Raw genomic sequence first — 12405 nt, 5'->3', positions numbered from 1 at the left:
TGTCATACGATGGTGCTCAGCAGGGTCATCTATTAGTCAAGAGCAGCACTTATTTGTGACATTCTGCTATATGGTGGCAGCATCTGTCAGTTTTTCAATAGAGCACACCAGCAGATCGTTTCAAATACAATACACTTAAAAATGTTAAATAACAGTGCCTCCTCCAGACATTATCAGAGCTTTAGAGACATGGAATAATTCAAATAGTTTTTTGGAGTGTGATGTTTAGCAGGTAACGTTGTGCCACAACGTTTTGCAGCACTGGTAGGATATACAAGCTGCTGTGGCCTCGCATGCTTTTCTGTGGGCCTTGGCACTTTTTATTTTACAAATGAAGCACTATCTAAGTAGTTTTCGTCATTATTGTCATTGCCCGATTTAAAGTCTCCCTGTATTTATAGAGCTCTAACAAAGTCAGCAGTGAAGGGTAAAGACTGTCACTGGGAGTTATGTCCTGGGAGAAACTTGTCATGATCACCTATGCCCCAAGTGTGAGAGTTTGAATTAATATTTTTTCTTGGGGCGAAGCCCATACTGACATCCTATGGTGGGGGCCTGACTTTAAATTTGCTGTTTCATACTAGGCGTACACAATACGTATTTCACTTTGCAAAGTATTAATATTCATGCATAGGACACGTTTGCCTTTCACCGTCTGTAAAGCAGGGTCCACCAAATTACATTAGGATGGTTGCCTTCAGGATATTGCAATTTTCAATAGTGATTTACCGTATTGCAGTCTTATATTATTTTCAGAGAAAGCTGATTGAACAGTTCCAGAATGGTTTGTAATCAGCGTTAAAACAAATAAACTTTAATAGTGTTTTATTAAAGATGGAGCCATCTGTTCTTTGTTTCCAGTGCAGCAATTCTCTGCCAGAACCTCACTAAATCTGAGAAGTTATTCAGCCTTTAGCTTTGTCATCTGCAAAATGATCTGTAATGGGCCTGCATTCAGTAGGCTCACTGATGTGTGGCCTCATAAGGAATCAACATAATAGTCCCTTCAAAGCAGACAAATGCAAACATTAAAAATTACTCTACGTGTATTACACACAGTCATCGGGAATGTTTAGACGGTATGCCAGAGCTTTGTTAAAATAAATCAACTAGTGTAGGAACCATTTCGTGTGTGTTCCGTGGGCATGCTTGATGTATCGCGTTTCAATGTAAAATGAATGTGAGCTTAAATTAATTCATTAATGTATAGATTAAAATTAGAACTGCTGTTATAAATTAGCCCCATCATCGTGTACTTGTGAAAATTCATTGCTCTGAAATTACTGAAATGCAGTATTTAAATAAACATGCACTAGCGAATGATGTTAAATGTTGAAATGGGCTCTTTCAAATCGGTTCCAACACACATCAATACATGTAGTTTATGGGAGTTACTTCCATCTCCCCTCCCATTCATAATGTACCCATATTTGTTTGAATTTGATGCATGTTTAGGACTCTAGGGACACTCAGGGTCTGATTTACTGAGGGCTTGCATTGGCCTTGGGTCATCAACGCCATAAAGTGAGATTTACTATGCCACACAGAGCAACTTTGAAGGCGATCCCTGCTTTACTCAGTCCTGGGAAGGATGGAGCTTGAGATTTTCCCATGTGTTAGCACAGAAACCTCTACGTAATCCCTTTTTGGAAATGTTAGCAAATGTTTCAGAATTATCTCTAATTACCATTACCCTATTTCCACGGCAATATATATTCTCGATGTGACGAATTTTTGCCACCGTATTTTGACCAAAAGAGCTTCTTCATAAACACAAGCATGTAATTCAAATTCAAATAATTATTTTTGTCAATAATGAGAGGTTATGAGTAGTTTTAAATAAAAATAAAAATAAAAATAAAAATAATAATAATTAAAGATGGAGGTTTCTCTGAGTTTTTATTGATTAGTCAAATGTCAATCAGATAACAGATTTAATAATAGAAAATATAATTGGTGCAGACCATATTATAAAAAAATATACAGCGTGATCCATTAAGGAAAGAATCCTTATTCTATGACTTGGGAACTCACTCTTTCTGTCACTCCCCCTGTTCTCTCATATTATCACTTGTCTTCCCTCACTCCCTCTATGTTACCCTCACTCCCATTGTCCCCTCACTGTATTACGACCCTACATTCACCCTCACTCACCTTCCATCCCTCATTGCCATGAATCCACTGTCACTCCCTCCTGCTTCCCTGTCACTCACTCCCCTTTCTTTACTCCCCTTTCTTCCTTTAGTTTTCCTAATGCACATTCTTTCAGTATCTTACTAACTTTCACTTCATTTCTCTCTCCTGCTCTTCTTCTCTGTCACTGACTGTATCCATGTCATTATCCTTTTAGTAATTTGCCCTATATTTCTTTTTCACTCTCTCTGACCTTCACCCTTCCTTTGTTTTCTTTTCTGAGTCCTTCACTCCTACTTTATCTCTTACTACCCTTTTATGACTTTAAATCTCCTGCTTTGTCTCTTGTATTGTAAAATCTATATTGTAAATATTATAACTTACTTTTTTTTCCTCTTTCACAGATATTACATTTACTGTAAATATGTAATTAAGTTTACATTACATATGAGGTAATTTTGACGTATAAAATTTACTTTCTCAACACTCTTTTCCATAACCTCACTACTCTTCTCTCACCCACCCACTCCCCCGTTCCCTTACTGTGCTTCCCTCACTTACTATCAATCCCCACGTTTATTCCCCGTTTCTTCACTCCCATCCCATACTCACTTTCTTTCAGACCTTCTCCTTTACTTTCCTTCCTCTCTCTTCCCTTCCTTCGCTCCTTCACTATTTTCCCTTCCCTTACTCTCCTTACTCCACTTCACTAACTCCTTCTCTTACTCCCTCTTACTTCTACACTCCCCTTCCCTCATTCTTTCTCTGTTAGCCTCATTCTCTCCGTCCTCTTAGTCTTTCTTTCGTCTTCTCTTACACTCACTCCCTATAACTCAGCCACACTCCCTCACTTATCTTTCTTTGCTCCCTCACTCAGTCCCTTTTGTCACTCTTTCCTTCAGTACCTCTATCCCCACACTTCCTCACTCCCTATGTCTTACCCTCACTCACTTTTATCCACCCTCTTTCATCCCTCTTTACTCATGCTCTCTGCCGTTCTTTCACTCCCGTTCTCTTAGTCTGGTTCCCTCACTACCCTTCATTCCATATCTTTCTCTTCCTTTCCCTTTACTTCCATCCCCAACTCACTTTCTCTCAGTAGCTGTGTTTCAGTCCTCTTCCCCTCTCTTTCCTTCCTTCGTTCACTCACTCATTCCCCTTCCCTTACTCTCCTTACTCCACTTCACTAACTCCTTCTCTCACTCCCTCTATCCTCTTACTTCTACACTCCCCTTCCCTCATTCTATCTCTGTTAGCCTCATTCTCTCCATCCTCTTAGTCTCTCACTACTCTTCTGTCATGCTCACTCACTATAACTCAGCCACACTTCCACACTCACTTTCTTTCAGATCTCCTGTTTTACTTCTCTTCCTCTCTCTTCCCTTCCTTCGCTCCTTCACTCTTTTCCCTTCCCTTACTCTCATTACTCCACTTCACTAACTCCTACTCTTACTCCCTCTGTCTTCTTACTTCTACACTCCCCTTCCCTCATTCTCTGTCTGTTAGCCTCATTCTCTCCGTCCTCTTAGTCTCTCACTCCTCTTGTCTTACGCTTACTCCCTATAACTCAGCCGCACTCCCTCACTTATCATTCTATGCTCCCTCACTCAGTCCCTTTCTGTCACTCTTTCCTTCAGTACCTCTATCCCCTCACTTCCTCACTCCCTTTGTCTTACCCTCACTCACTTTTATCCACCCTCTTTCATCCCTCTTTACTCATGCTCCCTGCCGTTCTTTCACTCCTGTTCTCTTAGTCTGGTTCCCTTACTACCCCTCATTCCATATCTTTCTCTTCTTTTCCTTTTACTTTCTCTCAGTAGCTATGCTTCAGTCCTCTTCCCCTCTCTTTCCTTCCTTTGCTCACTCACTCATTCCCCTTACCTTACTCACCTTACTCCACTTTACTCACTCGTTCTCTCACTACCTCTGTCCTGTCACATCCTCATTCTCTTTCACTCACTTCCTCTGTCTAAGCTTCACTACCTCCGTCCCCTCACTCTCTCACTCCTCTTCCGTCACACTTACTTCGTAAAACTCACCTACACTCCCTCACTTATCTTTCTTTGCGCCCTCACTCAGTCCTCTTCTCTCAGTATTTTCTTCATTTCCTCTGTCTCCTCACTCCCTAACTCTCCTTGTCTCATGCTCAGTTGCCTTTATCCACTCTCTATCACCACTCTTTCCTCAACTTCACTGATCTTCTCTTACCCTTCCTCACCCCCGTTCCCTTACTCCGCTTTCCTCACTTATCCTCATTTCCCATGTTCACTCCCCTTCCCCTCACTGACCTCCTACACTCACCTTCTTTCAGTCTCAGTCCTCCTACTTCACTTCCCTTCCCCTCTCGCCCCTTTCTTTGCTCCCTCACTCATTTTCCTTTCCTCTCTCACTGCACTTCACTTCACTCACTCCTTTTGTAAAGAATATAGCTCTTTTTGGAGAATTGGAGGTAGTTCTAAAAAGAATTGTTTTTTTTCTTCTTTTTTAGTTTTTTTCTTTTTTTTTCTTTTTCCAAACGTTTTTAATTTTTTTTGTATTTTTATCAGAGCAAAAACAATAATAGGGAATGCCAAACTGCTCAACAGGAGCGAAAAAAAGGAGAAAAATTAGGGCTGGGGAGGGCAGCGGTGTTCTTCCCTTTTACGAACAATCAGGAGGATACTCTGCTCTCCAACACAAAGCAGTTCATTACACTGCTTACACCTAATGTTTATGTCACTGAAAACAGGCTTAATGTTGGATATCATCTCCACTGATCTTCCTCTCCCCGATGATGTTTGTCCTCCGGTGGAAGTTGAGGCACCATCTCTCGGGGCATTCCATGCCAGGTCTCTGACACTCTTCCGGGCATAGCTCTGGGGGTGCCTCCTTTGAACATGCCGAATCATCGTGGAGTTTCCAAAACTATATTTTTTGGTACGGTCACCACGAGAAAGAACAGTTTGGCAAATCTTGCACTCCACTTTAGGTGCATTTACCTTATTCTCCCCTTCTGGTGTTGTAAAAAATTTCTATATGAAGTGCTTCTTCACCTTTGGCTGAGGAGGGTCCTCCTCAAGAAACTCATCAGACTCGTCACTGCTGCTTGGTGGTCTTGTAATCATTCTTTCGAAAGATTTGAAGACAAGAAGAGAATAGGTCTTGCTCTCTCCAAAGTGAAAGTGGTAGTGAAGGGAATGGGTGGGGTTTTCATTAGTTGAAAAAAAAACTGTTAACATCCAATGAAAAGTGTTATTTTAAGGTCACATGACTTGACACGCTTACGGGGGCGCCTACGCGGAAACGTATGTAGGCGCTTACGGGGGCGCTTTTGCAGCACGTACGTAGGCGCTTCCAAGGGTGCTTACACGGCGCGCTTAACTGACATTTTGTTAGATTTTAGGAAATGCGTTTAAGGTTAAAAATTAAAAATACTACTTTTATAAGTATGCCACTGAATATCTTGCATTATTATTTACTTTAAATACATACTTTTTTTCCGCACGCGGGAATAGTGCTCTTGCTATGCTACTGGGTGCGCTCATCGGTGCGCGCTCCTTGAGCGCTCCGGGGTAAAATGATAAAAAAAAAAATAACATGAAAAATACTTTTGAAAATTAATTTTAGAAAAAATATTTATAAAAATATAATAATTAATAGTTATAAAAAAACAACTAAAAAACGAAATATTTCACTTTAAAAATCGTAGGTTACAAACTCGAAATTGCAAGGAATTAACTTTTAAAAAACCTTAGAAATTCACTGAAAAAAACATAGGTTTCACAAACGTTATAGTTAGAAATTAGTATTTAAAAAACCTTTGAAATTCACAAAAAAACCATAGGTTTCACACTCCTTATAGTTAGGAATTAGAATTTAAAAAACCTTTGAAATTCACTGAAAAAACCATAGGTTTCACACCAGTTATAGTTAGCTGAACATTTTACTCATTCAAAACCATTGAAATTCCCACGTTACTTATAGTTAGTTGGACTCACTATAACTCGCGCGCCCGCAATCCACTGCTGATGATGTGACATATTACATCATTCATGACATGGTCAGTAACATCACTGATGACATTACTGATGCCCCTGTTGGCTAATTAGCATTAGCCTGCCTGCAATTAGTACCTGTCTATGAAGCTTTAATGAGGTATGAAACACTGCTCTCAGAGCCAAAACAAAGATTTGAGCCTTGGCAAGATGGCTCGGATGAGGATTTGTGACTGATCCTAACCCCAATAGGGAAGTTTAGGAGTGTCCAGGAATTTCCATATGTTAAAATAGCCTGGGGAAAACCTGCAGTTTTATAGTTTAGGGGTAAGAGAAGCCTGGAGAAGACGTATCTTTTGATCCTAAAATACAATTTAACCTCCTGACTGTAGTCTCATTAGAAGAGGGAACTGGCTCTAGAACCAGTTTAGAGTGGTTGACTGAGAGGAAACTTCTCATTATCATGAACATACTTCTAGGTATGCCACAAGTTCCCTCCAGAAGCAGAACAATTTTCCGATTTTGAGTTTTACTGAGAATGGTACACTGTGAGTTTGGGTTGAGGCAAGCTAGAAGTGCTGCACGCATGGGAAGGTTTGAACTTGGGACGTTTTTAGTCAGAGAAAGTCCATTAGACTCTCCTACATACTGGATATTAATTGAGCATAAGAGATACCTTATACCACAACATAACACTTGTCAGAGCTATGGCAGAATATAAGATGACTTAACCCTCTGTCTGTAAACTGTGCAAACAGCTGATAGCTGGACCTGCTCCCACTTATACCCAGGACTAAGATGAAGACTCCAAGTATCAGTCACCTGTCGTTTGAGAATAGAAGGACATTAAAAGTAGCAAGAGAATTTTTTTTTAAGTGGTCAGTTGACCTATTATAACTATAAGTGGAACAGCCCCGGACCTTGCTTGCGGCCTCCACTGGTGTGCATCATGGCCCCTAAGTGCTGACCTTGAGGTCCTGGGAACCACAGAGTGGCCAAGAAGACCTGCTTGAACTTCCAGATCCTCCAGAGATTTGGTAGGCCTTGTGGCAAAGGGTCCGATTTTGAGAGGACTTTATCAGATACAGTGTCAAGCTTGGCTCTGGAAGCTTTTAAGGTTGAAAAAGACTAGGTAAAAAGCCAGAAATCTTGATCAGGTGAAGGGGTGAAAAGTATCTGGCTGACAAGTGTGGCTGCAGAATTTGAATTTTCCCACTCAGAGCTTGCCTTGCTAAACTCAACAGCTCCAGCAATAATTAGTGCTGTGGCTATCTAGCTTTAATAGGGCTTTGTCAGCTACAGCATTCAACCATACCCTGCTGAAAAATGTAACTTTCCTTAAAGAAAATTCTAAGTCAGAACAGAGGAACTTTGACCAGGATGGTCTGCTCAGTGTAACCAAACTCTGTGGTCAGCCTGAAATTGCATCTAGATACTAGTTAACAGTAAACAGGGATTTCTGTTTGGTGCTTTAATGTTTTGTGGTGATTTTGGCCCTAAAACCTTAAAAATTCATATTTCTGGTCACCTTTGTTGAATTTTCTTTGTTTGATGTAATTGTTCATATTAAAATGGTCTCATTTGTAAAACTTGGCACATATTCTAGGTTAAGTGAGTTTGCTCTGTGTCATAGTTACCAGTGGTTGAGCTCAGGTTTAAATAATTGAAATTGTGCAGCAGACCATATGGGATTTTGGAAGTTATTACTTTGATAAAACTCACATCCTCCCCAACCAATATCGCATTTTCTCATACCTTGCAAGTACTAGACAACACACTCTTGACCAAAAAAAAGATAATGCCTTCTTTACAATATTGCATGACCTCTCGGCAAGTACTAGACAACTCCCTCCACTTTTATAAGTAAGAAATATAAGGCCTGGCCCAGGGGAAGGGGGTCCTCAGACCAATGGCCATATGGCGCATGCCTCCCTTCCTTTGCTTAAAAAAATATTGAACGTCGGGCCACGGGGGATGGTGTCCCCAGGGCCAAAATCTTCCCAGGAGTGAAGCCGCTTGCCCCCCCCTCTCCTTCTATAGTATTAAAAAATCTTAAATGGGGCAGGCCCCTTGGGGCCAAAAATGGTCCAGGGAAGGGGGCACAAAGCCCCCGACCTAGAATATGAAAAAAAGACAGCAACTCACTGGAGGGCCTGCCCCTTTTCTCCACTACTCTGTAAGCCCACCTCCTGGCACGCTGCTGGTTGGGGAATGAAGTCCCCTTGGTTGCTGATGGCCCTTAGGGGCCAACAAGACCTTCTATTACCTCCAGTAAGTCACACACAGTGCAATTGCTGAGAGGTGTTCAGAAGCCACACCCACTTACTTCACCACTCTGCAAATGCACCTGCAGGTGCACTGCTGGTGGGGGGACAAGGTCCACCGGCTTCCTGAGGGAATAAAGTGTACTTCTTCCACCAATTCACTGAAAAAACAAAAGTTACAGGGACGTTATAGTTAGGAAATAAAATATAAAAAACCTTGGAAATTCAGTGAAAAAAACAAAGGTTACGGGAATGTTATAGTTAGCAAATGGAAATACAGACACCTTAGAAAAAAAAACAAAGGATACAGGGACGATTTTACTTGTACAAAAGCAGAGAAATTCAGCAGTTATGGCTAAGCAAACTATAATCACGCCCTGCCATAGCAAAGTTCTGCTTCGGTTCATGGAAGCGAGAGCAGGAAAACTGTGCTCGCTTCGATGAAGCCAAATCAATGCCAGCTCCTGCAGGAGGCGGGGAGCCGACAGGGACTGCAGGTGCATTGGGACTCCCCTGCAGTCCCAAACCAGTGGCTAAGCCCTGTGGGATGGGGTCCCCGGGGCCCAAAATGTCCCAGTTAGGGGTGCCGCTGAAGTCCCCCTATTCTTTAAAAAAAAAAGGATTGTCCAAGCCCCCGGGGGATGGGATCTCCGGAGCCAAAAATGACCCACGGGGGGGCAAGTGGCCCCTTCTCCATTTAAAAAAATAAAATAAAATTGGCAGGGCCCCGTGGAATGAGGCCCAGGCCGATATTAGGCAAAGGAACTGGGTGGCATTAATTATTTTTTTCTCTTGTGATAGGAGTCACAACGCTATCACGGCTCTCAGCCCGGCCCCCCCAGTGTAACATTGTGGTGAATTCACGGATCCATCTTAAAATAATGATTTAATAGGATAGAATTCAGAAGTTAGTGTGGCATTTGTGAACTATTTTATAGTGCTAGTGAGATTGAAGTTAATAATCACATTACATTTGATAGAGTTAGAAATAATATCAAAAATGTAAATTAAAAGGTTTATTTGAAAAGTGCATTGTGTTGTGGTACATTTAAATTGTGTTTTTGTTTGGTGACGGGTTTGTGAATCTGGAGAATATCTAAAAAACTGTATGTATGTTAAAAAAATGAATAAGATTCCTGTGTCGAGGTATAGGGTGGCTCTAAAAACAGCAGTTTTTTCATTATGAATTTGTATGATCTACATGTAAGTGCAGATGCACAGCTTAAAGTTGTTGAGAAACACTCTGTTTCCTTCATCTGTGAAATGTACTCTATCACTTATGTAGATGTCATGCATATCAGTTAACCAGAAACAGCTTTAATTACATTCTTTCTAACTTTCTCAATCTGTAGACAGAATTGATTTGACCACTTCCATTTCTGTCTTTGGCATATATTAGAGTATACAAAGACAGTTTGAGGCTAAAGCAACATAAATTGTGTCAAGGTATTGTTCATTAGATTTTCCAGCCCTACCCCAGTCAATGTGCCTAGGTTCCTGCCACCACAGTGCATGAGGTCAGGGGGTTGGAGATGTAAAAAGGATTTAACTAAAGGCATACATTGGTTCCACTTTATTCCTCTAAGTGCAAACCATTTAATATCCATATTTTGCAAACCTAGGTTGTTGTCAATACCGCTGTGTTTAGTATACCTTTTTCACCACAAAACATAGCTGCGCCCCACAATCCATACTGTAAGCATTTTGAAGGGATATCTGGGAGGAATCAAAAGATGCCTGTAGCTGATATAGTCAGTTGGTAGAATGAGACGTATCTAAAATGGAGGAGAACATGCTGTTTTTGAGAAAACCAGTAACTGATGTGCTGTTCATCAACATTGTGCACTCAGAAATAGGATGCATGTTACTTTTCAAAAGAAGCTTGTTTCCGATTGGTTAATAAAAATTGTTTGATAGGTACAGTGGATAGAATAAGGTAATATTTTACAAGAGTCAACCACATCTGCTAGTTGCATCTGTAAGCATGTGTGCTGAATTTGAAAATGTGGTGAACTTGCGACCTTCTGGTACAGTTAAATGTTGCAGACAGTGTTATTATGGAAACTAGGAGTAAACAGAATGGGAGAAGGGTTGAAACTTAACTGTGGTTTTAAAATGTGAAATGGTTACATATATGAGTGATATGCTACTAAATTAGGTTTTCCCAAATCAGTAGTATGTTTAGAAATAGTGTTATGTTTAAAAATAATACTAGTATTATCGGAAATAGGTTTTTGAACTCCTGCAAGTGTTTGTGGCTCAATCGCGATGCTACACTGCAGCACCATGGTGCAATTACGACTCCTGTAAATTACAGAAGCAGTTTAGGCACTTTTAAAGACACTTAGAAAGGGTTATGTGTCCAACCAAATAAAATGTGTTTCAGAATTTGAAATAATGAAGGAAGCATTTTGAATCGTTATTTATATTTATTTGTGTGCAGAAAGAGAGGGAAAGTTTGTCATTACTGGTTTTACCTTGTTGGGAGCGGTACATTACATTTATTGTGTGAAAAAGAAAATTGTTTATGAGTTTCTGATATTTTATATTCTGCAATACGATTTGGAAGGTGAGTTATAACATTTGTAAGGTCTGTTATGTATTGTGTAGTAGTGCTTCAGTATTTGTAGTGATACATTTCTCTTTGTACAGCATTGTTTTTAAAGTTTGGAAATTATTAGAGAAGTGTGATGTTTGAAATATGTTACAAAATGTGTATTGTAGTTTGTTTTATTGTACTGAAATGAAGATTAAAATAGGTTTTGCATAGTAATATATGTGTGTTGGTAGATGGATTAGTGATTATGGTACTTTGTATAAGTCTCTGGAACAGTATAGTTGAAGTATGCAGTGCAAATGTTGATGTCTGCTTGAAATGGGAAGTGCAGTCTGTCAAGTTTAAATGATTACATGGTCTTGTGACTGAAGTATATCTCTACTTGTACAGGTATTTTCACATGAGCTATCCATGTAAAGATGCTAGACGTATAACTCACAGGTATACATTTATTTGTTTGTTTCTTTTATGTATGATGGCACTAGCACAAGGAACAGACAGATGCATGGATGCTTTACGGAATATGGTGAGAGTTACAACACTGCAATGTGAAGCGTTGCTGTTTTATATTCGGCTAGGCCCAACACTCTGAGTAGTCACTGAATTATTAAGCTGCTAGAGAAAAGTGAGGTTTAACACAGGTTGCCAGAGGGATTAGCGATTAGGCTACTTCGTATGAGTCTGTGAAAAGGTACACTTGAAATACGCTGTATAAATGTAGGTGTCTGCTTGAAATGGGAAGTGCAGTCTGTCAAGTTTAAAGGACTGCATGGTCTTGTGAGCATTTTCACAATAGTTATCCATGTGAAGATGCTAGACGTATAAAACACAAACATACATCTATGTGTATGTTTCTTTTAAGTATGATGCCACTAGCACAAGGTACAGACATATGCATGCATCCTTTCTGAAAAATGGTGATACTTACAATAGTGACATGCAAAGGTCTGCTGCTTTAAATTCATCTATGTTAAACACTCTAAGTAGTCGAGGAATAGTGAAGCTGCAAGAGCAAATTGAGGTTTAAGACATGTTTGGAGAGATATTAGTGATTAGGTTACTATGATGAGTCTGGGAAAAGGTACACTAGAAGTACACCGTATACATTTGTCTATCTGCTTGTAATAGTTAGTGCAGTCTGTCAAGTTTAAAGGACTTCATGGTCTTGTGACTGAGGTTTGTCTCTACTTGTACATTCACTTTCAAACGTGTTATCCATCTGAAGATGCTTAATGTATAAAACACAGGTATACATCTATTTACATATTTCCCTTGAGTACGATGGCACTAGCAAATGTACAAACACATGCATGCATGCTTTTAGGAATATGTTAAGACTTACAACAGTGATGGGCGAAGGGTTGTTGCATTACATTTGGCTCGGCCCAACACTCTGAGTAGTTGTTGAATAGTGAAGCTGCAAGAGAATAGTGAAGTTTAAGAAATGTTGGCAGATGGATTAGTGATTAGGCTACTT

The sequence above is a fragment of the Lissotriton vulgaris genome, chromosome 4_1 (genome assembly GCF_964263255.1).
Source record: "Lissotriton vulgaris chromosome 4_1, aLisVul1.2, whole genome shotgun sequence".
Lineage (NCBI taxonomy): Eukaryota > Metazoa > Chordata > Amphibia > Caudata > Salamandridae > Lissotriton > Lissotriton vulgaris.
The sequence above is the reverse complement of the archived record's forward strand: the minus strand, read 5'-3'. Positions refer to the sequence as shown.